Source organism: Dendropsophus ebraccatus, unplaced genomic scaffold, assembly GCF_027789765.1.
Source record: "Dendropsophus ebraccatus isolate aDenEbr1 unplaced genomic scaffold, aDenEbr1.pat pat_scaffold_1642_ctg1, whole genome shotgun sequence".
NCBI classification, from domain to species: domain Eukaryota; kingdom Metazoa; phylum Chordata; class Amphibia; order Anura; family Hylidae; genus Dendropsophus; species Dendropsophus ebraccatus.
Genome location: NW_027209066.1, coordinates 6951 through 33686, shown reverse-complemented (window position 1 = coordinate 33686; position 26736 = coordinate 6951). Strand labels below are relative to the sequence as shown.

General features: G+C 41.9%; 1 pseudogene; it reads left to right on the top strand.

Annotated features, from left to right (window-relative positions):
* The first annotated feature begins 730 nt into the window (after positions 1-730).
* Positions 731-23859, top strand: LOC138775484 (growth hormone-regulated TBC protein 1-like; annotated as a pseudogene).
* Positions 23860-26736: the final 2877 nt, after the last annotated feature.

Genomic DNA, 26736 nt, shown 5'->3' with positions numbered 1-26736 from the left:
CTCCTAATATGCTGCTCTTTCTCTCTTATTGTTGACAGCTATTTGTCTAGGTTACAGACCACCACTCTGCTCTAAAAGCAGTGGTTGGACTGAAAGAGTGTGTGAGAGAGAGAGAGAGAGAGAGAGAGAGAGAGAGAGAGAGAGAGAGAGAGAGAGAGTGTGTGTGTGTCTCAGATCACTGCTTTTAGAGCAGAGTGGTGGTCTGTAACCTAGACAATGAACTGTCAACAATTAAAGGGAACATGCGGCATATCAGGAGGAGGCACATTTGCTAAATCACTCTACAAGTATAGCTCTTATCTGAGATGGTTTCAAGGTTCCAGGTGTGAACAAGCCCTTAGCTATGCACCATTACCAGGTCACATGAACACTATTGCTGTAAGATGATGCACAGGGAAATGGCTGCGAGTTGTATCATTATTTATTAGTAGTGACAGAAGAACCAGTAATAGCCACATTATATATAACAACCTGAAAACCATTTGCACTGGGACAGAGAACAATGGGTGTCACTAATAGACCCCATACTGTCCACTGACTATACAAAGTTCCCATTATGATATGCTCAGCTATTCACGCGGTTTTCCCTTAGAGCTATGCAAATAAAAGCCGCTGCCCTCCAGATCACGTCACTGGCGTCTTCTCTCTCCCGAGCTCAGGTTGCTTATTATAACCGCGCCCCCCCCCCCGAGCCGCAGTAATTAGAGGCCCCGCCTTCTTTCTGGACTAGGCCCCGCCTATGGTCGGATGATTGACACTTGGCGCTGTGGCGAGGACAGTCCAGTAGCCGGGATAGATAGAAGCGTGAGGTGCCGGCAGGTTATGGACTGGCGGGTGATCTCCGCACACTGGCAGCGGTAACGCCGCGTTTCTCCGCAGGTAAAAGTTATTATTTGATCGATGTGAGCGGGTAGAAAGTTGTGTGAGCGGCCGCGCTGCTGTCAGTGTGTGAGGACAGGTGCAGACTGGAGAAGCCGCAGCTAATCCCGGCCAGAGCCGCCGCCTCCCCTCTGCTGCTAGGGTTACTTACTAGGGTTTCACCCCTTGGCTGCACTTTAACCCCATGTGGACTGTAGCTGCTAGGTGAAGCTGGAGTCTATGGAGAGTGGCTGAGAAGCCTGGCACAGCTGTATACAGCTGATGGCTCCGGGGTGTATACATAGTGTTACATAGACAGGTGGATACACACGCTTCTCTCTGCCCTCCTCCCTGCTATGTACACCTGACTAGTCACCTGACTAGTCACAGTTTCCTGCACTTCATGGATCCAGCCTGAACCCATGTTACCTGTTCCTTACCTGAGAAGAGAAGTCTGGAGCTGCTCAGGGCTGCATTGTTTCCATTGTGTATTATCACATACTATAGACAATAGCTATCACAGAGATCTTATAGGAATCCATCAAAAAAACTGGTTATAGGTGGGCAGTGCAAGAAGTGTATGTATTACATGTGCATGAGCTGTAATGGCCGCACTCTGCCCAGCCAAGTATCACTGAGCGTGGTACATACTATGACCCCCTAGCAATATATGATACGACTAGCCCCACTAACTAGCTGGACCCGCATAACGATATATATATATTTCCCCAAGTGTTACCTGGCTTACATAGTGCCTGCCTTTCCCTCTGCTGTGTTATCCTATTGTGTACATAGTAACATTGATACAGATGCCCCACTGTGTGCTATAAAGAGGTACTAAGATACTCTTTATTTTTAATTTTATTTAGTAATCTGGACCTATTGCTTGAATACATTTCCCAATGGACATGAATAGTGCACCTGCGAAAGACCGAATACCCAGGTAATTCCATTACTTTCCTATAGTCCTATCCAGCCATCTAGTACTGGTAGATGTGTGAGATAGGAGGGCTGGGCAGCTGTACAGCAGCAGTGGTTCCTGGTACATAGGTGTGTATGAGAAGTCTCGTTCCACCCATTTATGACTGCAGGAGCTGCTGTTGTGTAGTCAGATGGTATTCATTGCCATTATGACTATGTACATTGCTGTAAATGTCAGGACGTGTATACAGAGCTGACGTATCTTACCACGTCAGAGGAGTTGGTCATTGTGTCTGGCTGTTGGGAAGGTGAATTGTACCTACAGGGTGTGACACTGTACAAGGGTAGAATGTTACTCTTTGTGTCAGATCTCAGCCCAGTTAGATACAAGAATTGTATGTCTATTGCTGTTGCACTATACAAGAGGCAGGCTCACTCTACTATTAGTGCACATTGTGCCACTTGGCTGGCAGAGCATAGCGACAAGCACAGCCGAGTCAGCTTTTTATACTGTACTTTAGACTTTTGGTGTAACATCTCCCCAGTGTTTTTCTGCAACATGCTGTTTTCAGAGAAGCCTTTATTCTGCTGCTTCCCCCACCCATCACGGACATTTACATGTAGAGATGTGGGCAGTGGTCACAGGGATGCCTCTCTAGATGGTTTGTATAAGACTGATATTTCTTTGGGCTTTCAATGCTGGCTCTTACTGCTAAAGTAATACAAAAAAACCAGTACACTAAGAAGTACAAACTTAGTAGAACTCTATATACATAAGGTATATATAATGTTAACAATTTAGGTTACACTTTACTGGGGTGCTCCAGAGGAAAAAAAAGGTTTTTAAATAACTGGATTGGAACATTTATACAGATTTGTAAATGATTTCTACGTAAAAAAATTAAATCTTCACATACGTATCAGCTTCTGTATGCCCTGCAGGAAGTGGTATATTCTTTCCAGTCTCTGCTCAAAGAATGAACTTGTTTGTTCTTTGAGCGGAGCGCAGACGCTCAAGAGAAATTCCATTGAAGTTATGGGGCAGGCAGAATGACAAGCGGAATCCGCTGACTGCAACAATGCAGTGTGAACCCAGCCTAACTGTTTCTGGACCAGCTCAGCGGGCAATCAATCAACAGGGTCGCAACGTTGCAGCTGGAGGAGCATGACATACCCAGATGACAGCTGGTGGCTGTCAGTAAAACGGGGGCACAGGGACAGGTAAGTATACTTTGTTTATTATGTTCCTACACACCCCTGCCCTGCCCTTTTTTTTTTTTTAAGTTTCACAGGACTCCTATTTTAATGCTGCCAATATCTTGGAACCCAGGGCTCACTATACAAATGTGCCCCTTATTATCCCCTCTGTACCCTCTTACATCCCCATCCTTTGTTTGACAGCCACTAGATAAAGATTACATAGCTGGATATGCACCTGGGCTCTTGCCACTACAGGGAACACCTGGGCTTTTGAGCCTCATTAACATATGAATAAAAAGGCTTATACCTCGGCTTTTCAGGACTTAAGAAGATAAGAAATAACTGTATTCCCACTATCGGGTCTATCTTTCTTATTACTCCCCTGTTTTCGCAAAAGTATTTATACACACAGTATATAGTATGTATACACATACAAGTATCTTACAGTCTTTATTGCACTGGTTTGTCCCCTATACCCCAGGGACTAAAATGTCTGTAATATGGCCACATTTAACATCCACATTATGACAACAAATTCTGGCCCTAGTGTGCCTCTTATGACCTAAATTAACAACATCATTGGGGCCCATGGTGCTGTTAGTTCAGGTCCTTATACTTGCACTGTAGCTAGGACATAAGGTGCCTGTACACCTTCAATAACTGTGGGCCAAATAATCACGATCTCTCCTGTCGTGCCTATACATATGAATGGTCAGCATGGTCAAATGTTCATGTGCTCAGGTAAGAGGTAAGCCGTCTGGTCTGGTCTGGTCTGGCACAGGCCTTTACATTTGTCAAACAACAGTTGTCGCCCTAGGTCTTCATGACTGGTGCTACTTCAAAAACAATGAGATTCCAATAGTCTATGAAGACTAAGCAATACAGTGATTACAAAAATTGATTAAAACTAGGCACCTTCAGTCATTTAGTAGACATACCTTACACACTCAACCAAAGTCAGGTCCTATGTAGAGCGCTGCGGGTGCTGGCTATACCCAGAGGGCTGTTACCAGTACTTAGCTGACTATTGACCCGTTCCTCTTTCAACTTGTAGTAAATCTTATTATATTGTAATTGTACACAATCACGTATGGTCCCTGCCCTAAAACTGACCACCACTATATTGTGGTTTTATCAAGGGGAAACAGCAAAGAGTGAGCATGCATGCTGTATCTTTATACACTTTGTTGATGACGTTTTGTAAAGACATCTCCGGCAGTGAACTGGGTTTCCAATCAGAATAGACTTATAAAAAAGTTTATTGACATATTGAGTACCCTGTCAGGGTATGAGAGGGAGAGGGGACATTTATGGTCCAATCATGTGTGCTGATTCATGTGTTACATCACAATATATAGCACATGTTTCAGTGATCCCGCGCAGATGCATTAACTGTATGGGTGGAGAAACCTGACGTGTGCATGATCCGGGGTGGACTTAGTTCTAGGATCTTTATGATCACATGCTTAGTCTCATATTAGGATACAACAGTGGCTACAATACGCATGTCTGTGGACTTAGTCTCTAGAGCATTTTCTCAAACTTTTTGGCCTTAACAACCCTCAAAACAGCCTTAATATGTCCTGTGCATACTACTGCTATTTAATCTTATTTATTATTTTTTAAGAATTACATATATTATAATAATTTTTTTATTATTTTAATTACTCTTCTTGATTTTCTTCTATCTATTAATGTTTTTTGTTTGAAAACCAGGGTTGATGCCTATGGATTTGAAAGACCAGAGGGATTTGATTATGTTTTTTATGAGGACTTTTATTCCCGCTACTTGACAATTCTTACAAGGAGAGCTATGAAATGGTCTAAAATGATGCAAAAGTCCACAGCAGTAGAGAAGAACATGAAAGGTAAAGATGTAAATTGCTGAGCACACCAAATAATGGATAACTTGTTTGTATGGAATAGTTACAATTAAAACCTATACAGTACTGAGGGAGCAGCTTTGCTGTAATAGTAAACTGTACTGTAACAATTCACTAGAGTACTGTTATTAAAAAAACACAGTGGTGGGTGATCAATTTCTCCAAAGCCTGTCTGCAGGTCGCACCATCAGAATCCAAGCAGTTTTCAGCATGTATTTAATATTCTTGTAAGAATGCAAAATTCAGAATACAGGCTTTGATAAATAGTACCTAAACTGTGCTGACTATGCCTGCAATCTAATTTTAGAACTACTGTTATACACTTGTGCCCAGATTTATCAAATGGTGTTAAATAGACTGGCGTTAACTGCCCACAGCAACCAATCACAGCTCCGCTTTCAACTCTGGTAAAATGAAAGCTGAGCTGTGATTGGTTGTTGTGGGCAGTTTGAACCGGTCTAAATTTTACACCCTTTGATAAAGTCCCCCCCCCTGGTGTTCTGTTTACCATAGAGGATATTTTTGTTAAATTGGTTATTGTGCAAATGTTTATGTCGAAGGGATAAGAAAGTACACATGGAGGTATAAGAAGGAACTTTTTTTGCAATCAGGCTTTACAGCAAAAACATTTTTCCTGGTCAATTTATCGCCTTCTATACTGCAAACGTTTCAGTGGTCATACACTTTTATTAAAGGGAAAAAGTCAGCACGATTCTGCTGATATGGTTCCCAGCTGCACAGTATAGGTTTTTTTATTTATTTATTTAGTGGACAGATGGAGGTGACACAGCAACATGCCTACCAGTCCTCCTAATTTAAACAGTAGCAAAATGTATTCAAATGAAAAGGCAAAAAAAAGAGGCGCGGCAACGTCAGCAAATCGAATCTCCTAGTACAAAACATGGGCGAATCAGGGGTTATGCCAAGCCCTCCCCCGCCATCCAGCAAGATTTTTTTTTTTTTTAAGAATAAGAGCACCCATAACAAAAGATGGAGGAGAGAAAAAAAAAACACCCACACACGTATGAAGTGTGCACAGTATAGATCTACTGTGCAGCTCCCTGAGGCTACCAGCCGTGTCTAAAGCAGTAGCTTCACATCAGTGGGGGAAGGAGTATTTTTCTAGCGTGTGAGGCCGGGAAAGGGTGGCAACTAGTCATCTGGGTGGGGAGCTGCCCGTGACTAGTCACGCAGTGCAGGGATGATTGACAGGCAGAGGCGCCACTAATGGGTCTTACTGCCTGTCAATCATCCTTACATCTTCATTACTGTGCAGCTGGGATCTGTATCAGCTCAATGTGCTGACTGGTTACCTTTAAAGTGACACTGTCACCCCTATTTGCATTTTGACTGCTCTCCACAGGTGTAAAGGGTAAATGTTACAGCTTTCATTACTTATTTTATATCATACCTCATGGTGCTTGTTCTGGTAAAAAGTCGTTTTTAATCACCTGTGGATCGGTATATGTGGGCGGGGCCTCACAGCCTTTGTGCCACATCGCTCCGCCCCTATATGTGACGTCATTGCTGTATATGCCCCGCCTCCTCGGCGCCCATTGGTGTGGGACAATCTAGGGGGTGGGGCCTAGAGCTTTAGACTGGCCCTTCCAATGGCTGTTGAGGGGCGGGGCCTATACAGTGATGTCGTCGTGGATGGGGGCAGGGCTAAGTGGTGCTAGGGGCGGAGCAAAGTGGCACAAAGGCCGCAAGGCCCCGTCTACATATACCAATCCACAGGTGATAAAAAAACTTTTTACCAGAACAAGCACCATGAGGTGTGATATAAAATAAGTAATGAAAGCTGTAACATTTACCTTTTTACACCTGTGAAGAGCAGTCAAAATGCAAAAAGGGGGTGACACTGAGCTTCTCACAGGATTGAATTGAGAAACTGGCTTCCTATGCTGTAAAATTCAGTTAGATGATCACATGGTAATGCCAGGGACCTGAACAGAGTTCGTAGCTCGGCCATAAAGGCCCCAGTAAACTTTTTTTTTTTTTTTTTTTTAAACAGCACTTGTATTTATTAATGTTAATAATTGGCAAGAGAATTTAACTTTGGGAGTGCATTTTTAAAGTTTTTAACATTACCTGTCAGTAGTTTAAAGGAATGATAAAAAGTTGTGTTACTTATATATTTGATACATATGGAGAAGTCCCTTATTGCTCTGTTATTGTTTTAGTGAAGAGATATATTAGGAAGGGCATTCCTAATGAACATCGCTCAACAGTGTGGATGATAGTGAGTGGAGCACAGGGCCAGATGGAGTTGAATCCTGGATATTATCACAGTGTATTATTGGAAGGAAAGAAAAATGCAAAGCTTGTGGATGCGGTTGTCACAGGTAATTCTCTGATATGCTATCAAAGGGAACCAATCAGCACGATTGCGCTGATATGCTTCCCAGCAGCAAAGTATAGCTCTACTGTGCAGCTCGCAGAGCATACCAGCCATGGCTTTACAAAGGGTATAAAGATGTTTTGTTATGTTGTGCAAGGCTGGGAGAGGGGAGGCAACTAGTCATCTGGGCAGGGAGCCGTCTCGCTAATGGTTCTCTTTGCCTGTCAATCAGCCCTGTGCTGACAGACAGAGAAATGTGACTAGTCATGGGCGGCTCCCCTTGTGTGGCATAATAAACTTCTTCTTTTTTACCTTTATAAAGCTACTGCTGCAGCTCCGCAAGCTGCTCATTAGAGCTATACTGTGCTGCTGGGAACAATATCCACTCAGTCGCGCTGACTGGTTTCCTTTAAAACAACATGTAAATGTCATTGCAAAACTATTTTTTAAAAAGGGGGGGGCTAACTGGAGGACTATTCACCCAAACCTGGTATCAATACATAGCCAGGTTCAAAGCCATTTGGCTGCTGATGCCTTTGTTTTTGTAAGAAAAAAAAAAAAAAATAAATATATATATATAATATTCCAAAGGATCGCCCACAGCACTCCAGTTTGTGTATCAAATAACGTGGTTTATTGTAACATAATTGTGCAGCACTGCATAACAAGTCAAGTGCGCACTTGTCACTTGACTTGTTATGCTGTGCTGCACAATTGTTACAATAAACTACATGGAGTGCTGTGGGCGATCTTTAGAATATTGTGAGAGTCCTGGTCAAGACTACCTGTGGGCACCCTGTATTTCATTATTAACGGTAGTGCTGCTCAGAGATTATATATTATAATGTAATATATAATTATAATCTTCCTGTCTATCTCAATCACAATCATGCCCCCTCTTGTCACTTCTTCCCCGTATACAGAAATCTGCTTGGTATCAATATTCATCAACTCAGACTCCCTTCAATCCTCACTATCCCCTATCTCATCCCTCACCTGCCCAACACTCCCACAACACCCTGAAAATGACCCTAGACTCTGTAGCTCTCCCTTCTATCTGCACACCCAGCACAGATGCCAGCAGTCGTGGCATATGCCGAGAACTAACTTTCTTCAGCGATGCTCTAGGACTGCTGAATGTCTGTGGAGGAAATCTAGAACCTTAGCAGCAGCCAGACTCGTCTTCCTCTCCAGCCAATACACTAACACCACCCATGGATGCTTTTCTTTTTTTTTACAAAAACAAAGACATTGCCAGCCAAACCTAGCAATGGGGCTTGCATTGAGCCTGGCTATGTAATGGTACCAGCGGTTTGGGGCGGGATGGGGTGGGGGGGTGTCATGGAAGGATACAGATTTGCTTTAACCATTTTCACATGCTGGGCGCACAGTATTTTAGACCTTATTTTGGTCCGGATTTTTCTTTTTTACTAGAAGTAAGTCTAAACCACAGGAAAGGTTCAAATCCTCCCAGTTTTTCATTTGTGTCATGGTTTTGGCTAAAAGAGTGAACCGAAAAGCCTTAGTGAATTTAGTGGTGTTTTTTAATATAGAGACCCCTCAGTATGTAAAACAATTCTGAACTACAACTGTTTGGTTGTTTTTCAGATCTGAACAGAACCTTTCCAGATAATGTGAAGTTCCGTAAAAGTGCAAGTCCGTGTTTACAGCAGACTTTACACAATGTTTTAGTGGCGTATGGTCAACATAATAAAATGTGGGCTATTGCCAGGTAGGTTCTGCCAGGTTTGATATCTTTTGTTCCTGGGGTTCTTTTGCATGAAGTTTTATGGTCACTGCCCTTTTGAACAACTCTCCTCTATTTTAGAGCCTGTAGGATTCTTAACATTTTTGTAAATTTGTTAATTTCACAAAAATTATTCATTGCCCCAAAAAAAAACCTCTGAAGCCTCAGCTACTAAGTTTCTTCTGCCACTGCCATATACTTTCCACTGTCTGTTAGGGCTGATCCATCTCTTAGTAACAGCCTCTGCAAGATGGCTTATGGGAGGTAAGGATGACGCATACAATGTAGTCTGTGCAGGGGGTGGGAATTGGGGGCTGAGGAACACTTGGCTGTGCACCATAGAGGGGACTCTCAGGGGCTCAGTAACAGCAGACAAAGCCCTAAAATCACATTGTGACCACTCAGAAGACTTAATCTGATAAAATCATGCAGCTTCAAAAAAAAATTATTTTTTTTTTGAAAATATGTATGTTTAAATTAAATAGCAGGAATATATGTAAATTATTGCTGTATAAACTCCCTCTGCATCTGTTGTCACAAAACCTGATGTGACTACTATTAATAGACGAGAAAAGATTGGGCAGCTCTGTGGTTACTATTGTGGTCCGTTGTTTTAAAATCCTCTTCCTCATCCTGCCCAACTAAAAGTTATATAAATGTAATATACACCTTCAGATGTATGCATTGCTGACACCCGTTTTTAGCAGCTGTACTCGCTACCAGAAGTAGTTAATTTGCCTCATTGTAAAATGTGCCACTCCTCCATTTTCTGACAGTGTCATCACAGTGGGGTGTGCTGTGTGTTCCGACTGCTCTGGATGCTGTCACGTCTGGCGTCAGGAAATTAGTGTTACATGCCTCCGTTCTGTGTACAGGGGCGTATCACAGTGATGCTAATTATATGGGGGGTATAAGGTAAAAACTGGACTGGCAAGGTGGGACGTCTTTTCTAGTACAGGGCGCCACTACTCACACATCTGGCGTGTAAAGAATGATGGGTAATGACGTGGCATAAGCGAAAAAGACCGTTTTTGAGCAAGGAATGAAAGCAGTAACATAGGGAGAAAACAGGGTACAGGTGGCCAGAAAAAATAAGCTGCAATGGTATGTGACCATACAAACACGCATTTATTTATTGGTTTGAATTCAGGAATGCCGGATAACATCTTTAAATTTGATGAAGGGCAACATCTACATGGAGTTTGATTTTCTCCCTTTCCTTAGATGGGTATCCTTCCAAACTACACAAACATACTGGTAGGATAATTTGTTTGTAAGGATCGACATGTAGAACATGTTGGTGCTTTAGAAATAATGTATGGTAGTTGGAAAAAGGTTAACTGTGTTACAAATGGAGTCGTCTCAGCATAACTTGCCTGTTCAGCCAATCACTGGCCGCAGCACGATTGGCTGAGTGGTCAGGTTCTGCTAACACGCTGTCATTGACCAGTGGGGTACTGGAAGATGCTGGAATGGGGGCTGTGGGGCACTGGGGTAGGTAAATCTTTCTTTTATTTATTTTTATACCAACCCCATCATAATCTAAAAATTATGAAATTATAAATACAGTAGTTTCTACAACCTTTTTGCTATCTGTTAAATAGTGTTTTTACTATGACTGTCCTTGAAACACTAATCATAAACTGGAGAATGGGGGTGAACGACATTGAGGGGTTGAAAGGGGCCACAAGTTTTCTGTCTGGACCCCAAAACCACTCACTAATTTTACTTTTTGAACCTGCCAAGTAGGAAAAGCCTATTAAACTTCTTCCTTCTCATGTGGTGCCACCTTGTGCTCTCCCCTGGACTCAGGACTTTTTCCACTTATCTTGAATCCTGAAGTAACACTACAGTGGTGAGCCATTTCTGGACCTCACCCAAACCCCTCCGTCAAAAGAACACCTGCCTGGATGCTTCCCTTGGCGCTCTCTGTGCCATTCTGTTGTGGTCACCAATCAAGTGATTGACACCATCTTCAGTAACAACCATAACTACCAACATTGACAAGAGGTTTTGGCTCCTTGTGTTGCATCTGTTCTCAGTCAATTCATCAACACTGATTAAAGGGAACCAGCTCATTTGTGCTGCTTGGGCTTCCAGAAAGGCTTCACAGACATTGCAGCCTAGGATCCTATGGTGGTGTGAGCCCACTAGGGGGCTCTGGGCCTTCTTGCCTGTCAGTTACCCCACAAAGCGTGCTGACAGGACAGAGCCGTGACTAATCTCAGCTCAGATGACTAGTTCACAGCTGTCCCCCTGTGCGTGGGATTAAAAAGCATTTTACATGAAGCCTACATATCCCAGAACCCCTGACGCCATAGGACACCCAGCTGCAAGGTCTTTGCAGCTGTTCTGAGAGCCCAGTCAGCACAAATGTGCTGATTGGTCCCCTTAAAGTGTAGCTGTTGCTTCAAACAACTTTACAAAAATCAATGGTACACGTGTATAAGAACCCTGCAATAGGTTTTATTAAGCAAAAAAGCACCCTTCTATACTCACAAGCATGTTTTCCTCCTCCTCCTCCTCACCACTTACCTGTCTGTTATCATGGGAGAGCATTCTATAGCATAGGGAAGACAGGTTTGTACTGCCCATTATAGCCTATGGAGTCGGGAGGGCAAAGAGGGATGAGTCAGCAGGAAGAAGAAAGAAGCAGATTTTGTGGACACAGAAAGCGCTGGATTCACATGTTGGACTGCTCAGTTCTGGTCTGTGAACTTTTGAAGGTTTGCTACAGTGAGGTAGGATTGCTGGATGTTTTTGTGTGTATAGGAGCCAGCACAAAGGCTAGTCTGGATAAAGTTTGCCGGGAGGTAATAGGGGAAAATTCCATATATTTGTGATAATATTGGCAGATATAGTCCTGATCATCATATACATTCACAGGACAGCTTATCCTAAAAAGTCACCAGAAATAACAGTTACACTTAAAACTTACGAGAACTGAGGGCAGTATTGGAATCTCTTTGGGAGCAGAACATCTTAGGGAACATGCACATCGGAGTTTACTTTGACAACTTAATCTTTGCCATTAAGTACTAAACCGAACAATCTTCACATCTGCTGAAATATTCTCCTTGGAACAGACCCTTGTACTATTTCATCAGCAATTTATCTGTTGCCCCCCTTCTTTGAGCAGACTGTGGAGACAGAAGGACCTACAGCAAATCCAAGGAAGTGGCGGTTGAGCAACAAGATGTTTAAAAAAAATTATAGAGAATTTGCACTATCCAGAAGTGGACCTGTTTGTAGCTCAAAACCATTCTAAAGTACCTCTGAATCCAAAGAACTCTTGCATAAGGCTAGATGTTGTAGTCCATAGTTGTCAGTTTAAAGTTGCCTATGTGTTTCTTCTGGGAACTCTTGAAAAGTAAGAGTCAAGGACACCAAAGTAATTTGAGTGGCCCCTCTGGCCAAAAAAGTGGTTCAAGCTACTGAAGAATTCAAAGCTGAGAGAACAGCACCTCCTGATTGTTTCAGTGACTCAGGACTTGCTGCATCATTGTCTCCTTGGTAACCTGGATCCCCCAAAACTGCATCTTGCAGCCTGAATTTGGCATAGTCTTATAAACAGGAGAGACATGGTAACCAACTATTTCACTATTTAAATCAGGAATCAATATCATTTTTTTAGAAAACATATGACATCACACCTATTCCCTCTCTATCTAGAAATGGAAATAGTAAGAATATGTGCATCCGATAGATCATCATATAAGTTACTTAAATAAAGGTAACCCTTTGTGATATGGTCACTACACGATATGTGTCATCATAGGTACACAGTCTTGGGGACAAACTGAAGCACCAATGTGGTGTTTTTATAACTTTTATTTGTGTACCAGTGATGGGCAACGACCGCATTAGGGGCCTTTATGGAATCCAGGAGATGAATTGTGGTATAGACAAAAGGGAATAAACTTTCTCTAGGTGACTCATAAATATAAATGTTATTACTTCTGATTTTATGATATCGCTCCATGGGGACTGTAGTTTGATGTAGCATTCCAGGAAGGGAAAAAATCTCTTGCCCAACTAGTTAAAACAGTCTGTAAGAACCCATTGCCAAGAAAAATGCCTGGCCAGACTAACAAACACTATTTGCTCTTACCACCCCAGCAGAAACATTATAGTATACTGGCAGGATGGGCGGTGAAAGTATCTCTTGATGAATATTCTGTTCTTTCTGTCTCCTGTTCAGCGGCATTCTGTTACTATGGATGCAGTTGCAAAGTTGGCAGGCATTACTTGCTTGAATTCTTCCATGCTTTGGGAAGCAGACCGTGCAAAGTATCTCAATGAAGTCTTTTGGAAAACTACATGAGCCACTGAAAAAGTAAAACTTATTACTAAATGTAATTGTATTTCCATCCATTGTGAGCCCACACTGCAATTAATCAAGACTTGTTTGATAGGGGACAACATAGTAGGAGTTCTTTATATTATTCATAAATAATATACAACCCTACTTCCAAAAAAGTTGGGAGACTGTAAAATGTTCATAAATGTAAATGAAAAAACAGAATTTATTGATTGTAATGATCAACATATTATTCACAATGGATCATAAAACACATCAGAAAGTGAGACATTTACCATATATGAAGAACTTTATCGCTATTTTATAACTTGATGGCAGCAAAGCATCGCTAAAATGTTGGGGTGAGGTGTCCTCCTAAGGCTGAAAAGTAAGGGGCACTACAAAAAAACTGGAGGGGCACTTTGCAAGTAAGTTACAAGACTGGATATAAAAAGCAAATGTTAGAAAGGCAAAGAGGCAGAAAAATATTCCTCACATTCCTTCATGTTTTCCAGGCAGTCCTCGGGCTGTATCCACCCTCTTCACGGAGCCACCAGCCTGCGGGATTTGAATGCTGATCAGTTTTGCTTCATACAAAGCTGCTTTACTCATCTCTATAAGTGACACATGCAGGCAATTGCAAACACTATACATTGTACTGTCTTTGGACCGGAATAAGTCTGTCAGTTTTTTTTTTTTTGTTTGTTTCTTTTCCCCTCCTTTCCTGAGACTAAAATCTTTGGAATCTCCCAGGAAGGTGGATGTGCCTTTCCAGTATAGCCTTGTCTGTCCTTGGCACAAGATAGGAATGCAGAGAGTGCTTGTCGGCCAGTTAGCTGCCAGGCATCCTGAGTGATTGTTAACATTTTCACTGCTGATGACTCTACCTTTCATTTCTTTTATTTTAAATATTTTGCTGTACCTTTTTATAGAAAAACTAAAACTCCAAACAGAACTATATATAATTATGTTTTCACGGTGTAAATCTCCCAAAAGTTTGTTTTTAAAGAAACAATTTGTGTTTTTATTTTTACAAAGGCTGGATTCACATTAAGATTTATTCCATGTGCATATTGGCAACCAATAAAAATAGGATGGCGGCATACAAGTGCACATATTGGAGTGGGCATAATTGACTTCAATGGTTTGAATGTAGTTAGCTAATAACTGAGTGAGCATACTCGGTCGACCATAGTGTTCTATTGAGCATTGGGATGCTTGACAAAGAACCTTATGATGCTTGGATAAAGGGGGCCTTCACTAAGTGACAACCAAATGATAGTTCTGTCAGTTATGTTTGGCCTGCCATCTGGTTAAATGCTTGAGTCTTTCATTGGTTTTAATAAGGTTATTTCCTTAAATCAAGCATTGATAATGTTCAACTCGAGTAACAAGCACTCATGCATTTAAGTGCTTGCTCAACACTACAAATAATGTGTACATGGAACATTGCAGAATTATAATATGAAGCCAACCTTATATAGTGCAGCAAGCTCTAGAGCATTCCTTGTGTATATGTATTTTAGAAGTTGTGGCATTTGTAGGTTTCTTGTAATCCTGATTCCTCTTTCCTCTATGATATGGCCTTCCCAAAGCAGCCTACTTTTCCCATGATGCCACTGGCTTTGCTAAGGTAGAGTGGAGTCTCATCACTGAATTTGAAGTTTTACATTAGTGCAACAAGTCATTTGAATAACAGTGGCTGAAGAAGTTGGGTGCAGGCCTATGGAGTCTGGGAAAACATGGATACAGCCATAGCTATGGCTACACTCCCTAGGACTGCATCCAACTTCTTTAGCCACCAGTATCCAAATGCCAAACGATCGGATTTAAGCATGCTTGAGTTGCGCCGATCTCTACAAGTGATCAGATATTATGTTCCTAAGCTTATGCTATAGAGTATCATATGAGATGCAGTTTTAGTCTGAGTCATTGTGAGGAGCTTCTCCCAGTCAGATACTACAAGTAGGAAAGCAGTGTCAAGTTCTATCTCTTATGATAAACTACAGCGTCTGCATACAAAAAAGACAAACATTATGGAAAGTGGATAAGTTTACAGGAAGTCGTCTACACATGGCAGGCTGCCTACACAGTGTAAATTATCAGTTACCATAGAGAATTACAGGGGTGAACTTAGCTGGGGTGAAACAGATGCAGGTATACTGGGAACAAGTTAGCATTATATGGACAAAAAGGGGAAAAAACACTGCTGTTAACTACTAATTGAAAACATGGCACAGTGTTAATTGGTGTTCTTTATAAATTTTCAATTTATTTGTTTCATAGTGTTCATTTGTTTCATAGTAATAGTACTGGATAAATGTATTCTCCAGTTTGCTGGTTTTATTTTGTGTATAATAAATTAGTATTCCAGTACTAACTCTGTAATGTGATATTTTCCAATGCAGAAGGAATTTGAATTTGCTTTGGCTACCTTGCTTATAAATGTGTGTTTTTTGTATTTTTTTTTTTCCCATTGTATAGTCTTTTAAGGATTTTGCCATATTAAACGTTTGCACACAGTGTAGTGTTGGTCTACTTGTACCCTAAATAGGGGAGAGGTGTACATGCCCTTATTTTCTTCCTCTTTTAGCACCTGCTCTTTGTCAAATTTTTTTTTATTTTTTTAAGAAACTTTGTAATTGGGTTTATTAGGCAAATATGCCATTATCGGGCCCTGCCTGTTCTGGGGAGGGGGAAGGCGGGAGATAAGTCACCAGCAGAGAACACTCCAATTAGCCATAGCACGCAATGTAAAGAATGGCCGAGGGCAGCACTTTACATTGTCTGCACAGTCTATTTTAAGCGGCCGCTGTTCACTGAATAGTAGCCGCACAAAATTGACATGTCAGTTTTCTGTGCGGACGCATTGGAACTCTGGCTGTAGTCTATACTGTGTGTATACGCTACAGCTGTGGTTCTATAGGCTGTTATGTATCGGCTGCTGTAATAAAACAGGTATATTGAAAACCTGCAACAATGGCCATTGTTTAACGCTATAAAAACAGAGCCAATTTCCATTTTTGCTCTTATGTTTTTTTCCTCCTTGTCCTTTTAAAAGGCCACAGCACTTGCATTTTTTTTTACCTAGAGACCCACATGAGGCCTTACTTTTTGCATCACTAATTGTACTTTGCAATGACAGTCTTAATTTTTGCATAAAGTATTCAGTAAAACCAGAAATTTTTTTAGAAATGTGTGTGGTGAAATTGGAAAAAAAAAAAGCATTTTTTTTAATCTGGGGAGGAGGGGGGGGGGGGGGGTTGTGTTTACGCTGTTTGCCCTAGGGTAAAACTGTCTTGTTATGCATGTGCATGTTCCTCAAGTCAGTATGATTACAACGATATGTAACTTGTGTAACCTTTTTATTTTATTTGATGGCTTTTAAAAAATTTAAAACCTTTTTTAAAAAAAAAAATGTTCCTTAAAACCGCTCTATTACCATTCTTATAGCGCTTTTCTTCCTTGGTCTATGGGTCTGTGTAAGGTGTAATTTGCGCCATGATGTGTACTTTCTATCGGTACCTTGATTGTGCATATGCGACTTTTTGATCACTTTTTGTTAAAATTTTTCGGGATTTGATGTGACCAAAATTGCGCAATTCTGCACTTTGGATTTTTTTCCGCTTACACGATTTTTTTTTTATTAATAAAGCCTTTTTTTTACACACATACTAGAAGTCCCCCTGGGGGATTTCTAGTATCACTACACTGATCTCTCATAGATTGATGAGATCAGTGTTCTATTGCTTTGGGCTGCTGCAGCCCACTAGACCACCGGGGACCGGAAAAAGAGCTTTTTAAATGCAGCTGTCAACTTTGATAGCTGCATTTAAAAAGCTAATTAACGTGCGTGGCGATCGGACCATGCCCACTAACAGCCGCGGTCCCGGGCTGCAGATAGCACCCAGGATCGTGGCGACTCAGAGCGGGGATGCTGTGCAGCCCTTAACGACGCCAGGGCGTACATTTATGCCCTGTGTCCTTAAGGGGTTATTGATTACAAACAGTGTGTGAATATGGCCTGAAGCTGCGAAAATCCTTACTTTCTGGTCCAGATGCTTAGAACAAACTTCCAGCAGATGTGGTTGGTAAATCTACAATAAGAATCTGAACCTGCCTCGAAAAAAAAAGTATCTATCCTAAGATAATAAGAAGGGAAATACTAAAAGGGCAGACTAGATGCACCCTGTGGTCTTTTACTGGCTGGCATCTTCCTTAATATAGATCAGTTTTTAGAAAAACTTGTAACTCAGGAACCGCAACTTGGGGAGGAGTAAAGTGTGGGGCATTTTCATTTTTAGCTCTTGTGGAAAATTAGAACAAAGTCGCCAAGACTTATTGTTTAAATGTTTTTATGTTTAACATATTTTTAAAGAAGTCACACAATCTAACAACATATACTATGTACAGGTCACTTTAGTTTTCAATAACCTGTATCTTTGCAGCTGTTGAGAAACTAAAAGTCCCAGTATGCCATGCCGGTCCACAGGCTGCAAGAGCGTGCTGAGAAGTGTGAGCCCTCACCAGCTGGGGAGTCACAGGTTACACTGTTAATATGATTTACAGGGATTGTACAGTTAATTACATTGTATTCTTAACCAAGCTCCACCAAGAATCTTCCAGACATTCTTACTCATCTACCTCATACACAGACTCTGAGGACACCATATTACAACAGATATGCATAATCTTTAGTCGTGAATTATGATACCAGTAGTGTTAGTTTTGTATGTACCTTATAAGTCACAGTACAAGGTATGAGAACTGTATATGAATTGTGTCTATACTATATACACTCACCGGCCACTTTATTAGGTACACCATGCTAGTAACTGGTTGGACCCCCTTTTGCCTTCAGAACTGCCTCAATTCTTCGTGGCATAGATTCAACAAGGTGCTGGAAGCATTCCTCAGAGATTTTGGTCCATATTGACATGATGGCATCACACAGTTGCCGCAGATTTGTCGGCTGCACATCCATGATGCGAATCTCCCGTTCCACCACATCCCAAAGATGCTCTATTGGATTGAAATCTGGTGACTGTGGAGTCCATTTGAGTACAGTGAACTCATTGTCATGTTCAAGAAACCAGTCTGAGATGATTCTAGCTTTGACATGGCGCATTATCCTGATGAAAGTAGCCATCAGATGTTGGGTACATTGTGGTCATAAAGGGATGGACATGGTCAGCAACAATACTCAGGTAGGCTGGGGCGTTGCAACGATGCTCTATTGGTACCAAGGGGCCCAAAGAGTGCCAAGAAAATATTCCCCACACCATGACACCACCACCACCAGCCTGAACGTTGATACAAGGCAGGATGGATCCATGCTTTCATGTTGTTGACGCCAAATTCTGACCCTACCATCCGAATGTTGCAGCAGAAATCGTGACTCATCAGACCAGGCAACGTTTTTCCAATCTTCTACTGTCCAATTTCGATGAGCTTGTGCAAATTGTAGCCTCAGTTTCCTGTTCTTAGCTGAAAGGAGTGGCACCCGGTGTGGTCTTCTGCTGCTGTAGCCCATCTGCCTCAAAGTTGGACGTACTGTGCGTTCAGAGATGCTCTTCTGCCTACCTTAGTTGTAACGGTTGGCTATTTGAGTCACTGTTGCCTTTCTATCAGCTTGAACCAGTCTGCCCATTCTCCTCTGACCTCTGGCATCAACAAGGCATTTCCGCCCACAGAACTGCCGCTCACTGGATGTTTTTTCTTTTTCGGACCATTCTCTGTAAACCCTAGAGATGGTGGTGCGTGAAAATTCCAGTAGATCAGCAGTTTCTGAAATACTCAGACCAGCCCTTCTGGCACCAACAACCATGCCGCGTTCAAAGGCACTCAAATCACCTTTCTTCCCATACTGATGCTCTGTTTGAACTGCAGGAGATTGTCTTGACCATGTCTACATGCCTAAATGCATTGAGTTGCCGCCATGTGATTGGCTGATTAGAAATTAAGTGGTAACGTGCAGTTGGACAGGTGTACCTAATAAAGTGGCCGGCGAGTATGTATATATACATATATATTTATTTTTTTATAATTTAATATGGAAATACTTATACTTTGAGATATTTATGCAGTGCATTCTGTCACCTTACCTGTGATACAAATATACATGTCTACAGGATATGGCTTTAGTAAGGCTATTTTAGTAAATTGCTTGTGCCTGCCTCTTCACTTCACTGGTTTTTAACATTACAGTGGTACAGTACCTTGGTTCAAGAGTAACTTGGATTAAGAGCGTTTTGCAAGAAGAGCTCAAAGTTTTCCAGAATTGTGACTTTAAGAGCATTGCTTTGGTTTAGGAGCTCCCTGTACCAGGTGGGAGGGTGAGCAGGGGGGCAGCATGGCCTGCACTGTACTCCCTTACCCAGAAAGTCTCCCTCACATTCCAAATCATAGCGAATCCACAGGGGCTTGTATCATGGGACAGAACCGTGGAGGTAATCTTATAGCTTTAACCCCTCTCTCCCCGGACAGAGTGTTGCATTTATGTGCCCAAATCTGTCCTGCTCATTCCTTCACACTCAGCCATTCACACTGCTGTATAGAGAAGTTTCTGTCACTGTCCTCCTGCACAGCTCTGTGATTCTCACTTCCTGATTGGTCCATGCTGAACACACACCCCTTCCCCGTTGCTGTCATGTGACCCAGACAGCTCTGACTGCAGCCCTGCTTCTCTATTCTAGCCTGTTGTACTACACTACTGCATTATGGGGATCTGCATCTCCATTCTGTATCTATACATTATTCTCCATATGACAATTGTTAATCTGTACAGTAACTTATATGACATATTCAGCTTTTCTAAATGTTTGTTTCATCTGTTCTACATGTTGTTCAGAATTTTTAAAAATCATTATTTTGGGGACATGGAACCAATTCTCTGCATTTTAATGATTTCTTATGTGAAATTTTGCTTTGGCTAAGAGTGGGTTTGGATTACAAGCACGGCCCCAGAACTAATTATGCTCGTAATCCAAGGCACCACTGTATTTTAATCCCTGGTTTGATTCATGCCATCCGACCTATCACTGTTATTGGAAACTCATTTTTTCTGAATATGGCCAATGTAACCCATAAACAGACCCTGTACTTGGAACATTAACAGATACAGTATCGGATACAGAGCACTGTGTGCAGGATATGTAAATGTTTTCTCACTGGTAAAGCCACGTGTAAACGTAATCTACTTCTTGCTGTTTGTGTTTGAAAGAAGTTGGGTTGTCTGGCCCTTACAAGCTCTTGTCTCATTGCAGGGTATGAATTTTATCACCGGAATACTCATTCTTGTTACTAAAGATGAGGAGAAGGCCTTCTGGCTACTAGATGCTCTTATTGGACGCATTTTACCTGGTATGTGGTTATCTTTATCTGGTTAAATCTGCAGCAAAGCTTTAGTAACTTTATAAATGTTTTTCTAAAATAAAAAATAGAAGCTGTACTGGTTCAGTATATGGTATACATGTACTCCACAGATATATCAGGCTTCCCAGAAGAAGCCATCATTTTTCTTTTATGGTCCTCCACTCTGCCCTGTTGCAGCCAGTTCGTGTAATTCTTATTTCCGTGCATCAGCCCTCCACCTAGGGTTGCCCCTGATATCTATTGAGGTGTTACTATCATATTTTTCCTTTCTCTTGTTAGTTATGTGGACCCAGTCAATGTATACTGGCACACATTCTATAACACTGGGATATTTATTTCCTTGTCTAGAAAGTTTACATTTGGGCCAATACACTGATTTTTGCATGTACAGCATGTGTGTGTAACTAACAGTTTTTATATTGATATTAAATGTGTGTCAGCAGAATGATACTTTATTATTCCCAATGGGGGAGATTTATCAAACATGGTGTAAAGTCAAACTGGCTCAGTTGCCCCTAGCAACCAATCAGATTCCACCTTTCATTCCTCAGAGACTCTTTAAAAAATGAAATGTGGAATCTGGTTGCTAGGGGCAACTAAGACAATTTTACAAACTTTACACCAGTTTGATAAATCTCCCCCTATATGTTTAGTTGTTTTTTTTGGCCCAATGTATTTGTAACATGAGGCTTTATTGAATAAGGGCTTGGTAAGTTTTATTACAAGCTGAAGGATGAGGAAGAGGAGGAGCTGAGGTGAAGCTCTCCTGCCTACCTAGCACGCGGGAGTAATGTATGCTGAGGCTGTCCGCTGGGTCCCTTTGGTTGTTAGTCTGCCCTGCTGTATATGGATTCAGTCCGGGAGGTGCTGTGGAGAGGCCAAGTTGCTTGGACGGATGCAGGGGGAAGCTCGAGTGAGAGACGGGAGCCCTTACTGCAAGCCGGGAGCTGATCAGGAAGCAGTACCCCGCTGGTGACGTCAGAGCCGAGTGGAGCTGAACGCTGAGAGCCGGAGCAGCCGCTCGGGTGAGAGCCGAGCCGGCCGGGCAGAAGCGGAAGCCGAGTTGCAGGAGGCACGGGAGTCTGGGTGAGAGGCAGACCCCGTGCAAGGAAATACAAGGCTACGGGAGCCTGTGCGGGCCTGCCATAGCCACACTGGTCCGATTAAAGGGCTATCCCCTACAGCTGGATTGCTGGTCAGAGGAAAAGGGGTTCGCCTAGCCATAAGAGACCAGAGTGGTGTGAATTCGTGGCCACAGAAGACAGCAGATGGTGAGATCAGCCCTTTTTGTTTTCCTTGACCTATACTGTGTGTAAAGCAGTGGGGGTCTAGTAGAAGGGTCTCACTTGGTATAACCAGTGGAGCAGAATTGACTTCTTTAAACCATTGTGGAACTGCTAACAGAGGGGTGTATGAAGTAACTGCACAAAGATAATTACTGAGTAAAAGTATATGGTTACTGGAATAGCTTGTGCAAGGTGCAGAGAGACACTGCAACATTGAACATTATTAAAGAGACATTCTATTGACGCATAGAGTTTGGGCACATATGAACTGGGCCAGGCTTTACTGAGTGGAAACAACGGAGAGGACTGCCGAATTAACAAAATAGAAGTTAAATAACTAAAAAAAAAAAAAAAAAAAAAAAAAAAAGGGGGTTAGCTGTTTAAGTAGGAGTTGGAAAAACCCCATTTGTGTGTTCTTAAGCTTGTAATTTATTTTGGGGTTAGGAGGTGCAAGGTCATGTACATCATGTACGTTGTAATCTTCCCACCTTGTATGTGAGCTTGGTTACACTTTTGTTGGGAGTGAGGGGAATAACCTGTGGAGAACTGTTGGAGGAGGGGTGAAAATCTGTGTGTTAAAAGGTACAATGATGAGAACAAAAAAAAATCAGGGGGGGGAGGGGGTGGAGGGTGGTGAGGGGGGGGGGGAGGGGGAGGAGGGGGGGATGGGGGGGGGGAGTGGGGGGGAGGGGTGGTTGGGGGAGGGGGGGAAGGGGGAGAGGGGGGGGGGGTTCCCGGGTGGAATAAGGTGTAACAAGCAGAAGTGTTTCAAATTTTTTAGGAGTTTTTATTACTTTACTCTTTCCTCTATATGGGTCCTAGGCCAAAGGGGAGGGAAAGACGCCTGATAAGTGAGGGATGAGTACGAAAATAGTGGTTTGGAATGTAAGGGGTTTAAAAGATCGGTTAAAAAGACACGCAGTATTTGGGGTGATTAAAAATTATTTGCCGGGGATTATATGTTTGATAGAAACGCACTTCACGAAGTCCACGACTACTTTGTTAAATAGGCCCTGGTGGTCTTCTCAATACCACGCAACATTTTCTGAATATTCTAGAGGGTTATCAGTTTTAGTGCACAGATCAATTGTTTGGGATTAGAGGGAAAAGTTTTAGATAAAGAGGGTAAAATATATAATATTGAAATGTAGAATAGGATTTTTGAGGTGTATTTTGGTTTTTGTATATATACCACCACCGTACTCATCCGTCACTTTGAATAAGGTGTATGAAATAATTAGTGGGTGGGAGGAGTTACCAGTTATGATTTTGGGGGATATGAATTGTGTGATGAATGAGGAGAAAGATAGATTGAGAAGAAAAAAGGTGAAAAATATAGCTAAAATAACCCCATTAAGTAAAGCGAGCGTGGAAATGGGTCTGAGGGACATATGGAGAGAGAGGAACCCTGAGGCATCGGTTTATTCCTGTTTAATAAGACCTGCCAGACAAGTTCACGAATTGACCTAGCCTTAGTAAATGACCTATTTGTACGTTATATAAAAGAAATAAAGTATAAAACACGCGCAGTGTCAGACCATGCCCCCTTATGTGTAGATATAGTGTCAGGGGAAAAACAGAGATTGATTAGATGGAGAATAAATGCACACTGGTTTAAGCTTATGAATAAGGATAATCAGATAAAGAGTGAATTAGAGGAGATGTTAAGTAAGAACTGGGGGACAGCGCCGGATGAGATGGTATGGGAAGCCATGAAGGCCTTCCTTCGGGGCATACTCAAAAAAAGTATAGAAAGTAAAAAGAGGAGTTCAGAAGGGAAGGGAAGGAATAGAGTAGAGAAAAGGGTAGCAAGAATGGAGGAAAAATATCATGAGGACCCATGTGAGGAAAAGGAGAGGGAGTGGTTACAGGCGCAGGAAGAATACAATGAAATGTTGGAAGAAAAAGCGAAGAATAAAATCTTTTTTATGGAAAAGAGAGATATTTAAGTGGAGGGAAGCCTAGTAAAAGAACAATGGCGATAATAGAGAGTCAAGAGCCCAGGAAGGGAATATCAGTAATAAAAGATGGGAGTGGGAGGTTAACTAGTGTGCAGAGTGAGATCAGGGAGGAATTTGTAAGATACTACGAGGGGTTGTATAGGTCAGAGAACAAGAAAACATCAGAGGAGATTGAGAAGTACCTGAAGGGGGTGGAAATGCCAGTTATTTCTGAGGTGCAAAAAGAAGAGTTGGGGGCCCCATTGCAGATTTGGAATTTGAGAATGCCCTGAAGGAAGTGAAAGGGAATACCTCTCCAGGAGTGGAGATGGGTTACCTTTCGAGGTGTATAGGAGGTACGGAGAGGTAATGATACCGGCACTATGTAGAGTAATGAGAGGGGCGGTGGAAAAGGGTAAATTACCTGAATCTATGAGAGAGGCAAGTATAACACTTATACCCAAAGAAGGTAAGGATCTACAGCAGGCAGGAGCATATAGGCCGATATCACTGTTAAATGTTGATGTTAAGTTATATGCTAGAGTATTGGCAAACCGTTTAAAAAAAGTAATATCTGATTTGGTGCATGAAGACCAGGCAGGCTTTGTGCCAGGGAGAACGATTATGAGTAATATTGGACGGGTGTTTCATAATATGCAGATGGCTGATGAGGGAATTCCCCACTCCATTCTGTCATTGGATGCGGAGAAAGCCTTTGACAGAGTGGAGTGGGAGTTTATGGAAGGTCATGGAGCGGTTTGGGTTGGGGGACAACTTTATAGGGAAGGTAAAACTCCTATATAGAGATGTAAAATCATGTGTAATGGTAAATGGGGTCCAATCAGGGTACTTTGAGTTAGGAAGAGGCACGAGACAGGGGTGTCCTCTCTCTCCAATGTTGTTCATTTGGCACTTGAGCCGCTAGCAATAATGATCAGAAGGGATGAGAAGATCCAGGGGTTTGGGGTTAAAGGAGCGAATGACAAAATCAGCCTGTTTGCGGATGACACTTTGCTTTTCCTTAGTAGACCAGAGACGACTGTTGAGTATGTAGTGAGTGTGATTGAGGGATATGGGAATTTTTCAGGGTTAAAAATAAATTGGGATAAATCTATTCTTTTGCCTATATTAGAGGACCAGGGAGGGGAGGGGGGAGAGAGATATGGGAGATGAAAGTGTTGAAACAGGGAGAAAGTTTTAGGTATTTGGGAATAGAGATGTCAGGAAAGATCAGCGAATTTCATGGAAACAACACATATAAGGTATTAAGAACTATAAATGATAAAGTAGATATATGGATAAACCTTATACACTCCAAAGCGGATAGAGTCATGCTTGCCCAAACAATAATCCTGCCCAAGCTACTGTATATATTCTGTGCTACTCCAGTATGGATAGAGGAGAATATCTTTAAAAAAATAGAAGCAATGTTAAATAAACTTATTTGGGGGAGGGAAGAGAGTAAGATTGCGACAAAAATTTCTTTGCCTGCCGAAAGGAGAGGGGGGAGTAGGGTTGCCGGACATGAGGCTGTACTTCCTAGCTGCGCAATTAAATTATTTAGGGAATAGGAGGGGAGTGGAATTGTATAAATATTTAGAGGGAAGGTTAGGTAGGGTTCACGACGGTATGATGGGGATGTTAGAAGTGGGAGTTTTAGAAGAGTTAGAATGGAGTAAGTATCCCGCGGTATCTATGCTAGTTAAGGTATGGAGGAATCTTAAAAAGCTATTGGGGGTCAAAAATGCGATAGATATTACACCCTTATGGAATAACAACAGATTGAGGGAAATATGTAAATTAGGAATACTTAAAAATCTTAAAAGAGCAGGGATTAGTAAAGTTAAAGACGCCTTCCGAGATGGGAAATTGAAAACTTGGCAGCATTTGAGGGATGAGTTTGGTCTGGAGGGGAAAGAATGGTACGAATACGAACAGCTGAAGCATGCCGTTGGGGATACTGAGAATGGAGAGTTGCTTATAGTGGGAACTACTCCGGAAATAATATCACTCCTAAGTAGAGGTATGGGTATTAAAAAGGGAGTATCACGAATATATGGGAAATTAATGGATGAAAATCAGGGGAAGATGGAAATGGGATGTAGGGGGAAATGGGAGAAGGAATTAGGTAAAATGTCGGAGGGGCAATGGGAGAGTATATTAAAAAATGTTAAGAAAGTGTCTGTAAACCAAAATCACCAGATGGTGCAGCTTCATGTTCTGCACCGTTTGTACTACACTCCCTCTTTTCTGGTAAAAATAGGCAAAAGATCCACGGCCGACTGTGCAAGATGTGGGGAAGAGGTAGAAGATTGGCTGCACATCTTTTGGACATGTACGGCCCTGGGAAAATTCTGGCGGGAAATAATAAAGGCAGTAGAAGAAGAACTGGAATATAGAATAGTACCGTATCCAGCATTGATAATATTGGGAGATGATTCACAAATGGCGGGAATGGATAGGAAAAAAAAGGAAGTGTTGGGTAGGAGATTGTTTGTGGCAAGACTTATGATTGTACGGAGTTGGAATACAAATGAAATATTACGAGCAGAGACTTGGAATAATTTGGTAAAACAGTATGTTAAGTATGAAAAGGTATGGGAAAGAGGAAGAGAGTAGTGAAGAAGAAAGTAGGAGTGAAAATAGAAACACTGGTCTGGTCGGGTTTGAGTATTGGAGGTCCACCTGGGAAGGGGGGGGGGGGGAGGGGAAGGGATAAGGGAGGAGGGGGTATTGGAAAAGGGGAAAACTGGATAACTTGTTTGTGTGTAAAACTTTTTTGTATTTATGGATGTGACAATAAAAAAGTTGTTTTTTTTTTTTTTTTTCAAAAAAAAAAGTTTATTACAAGCTGCAATTTTTCCAATTTCATTCAGGCGCATACAT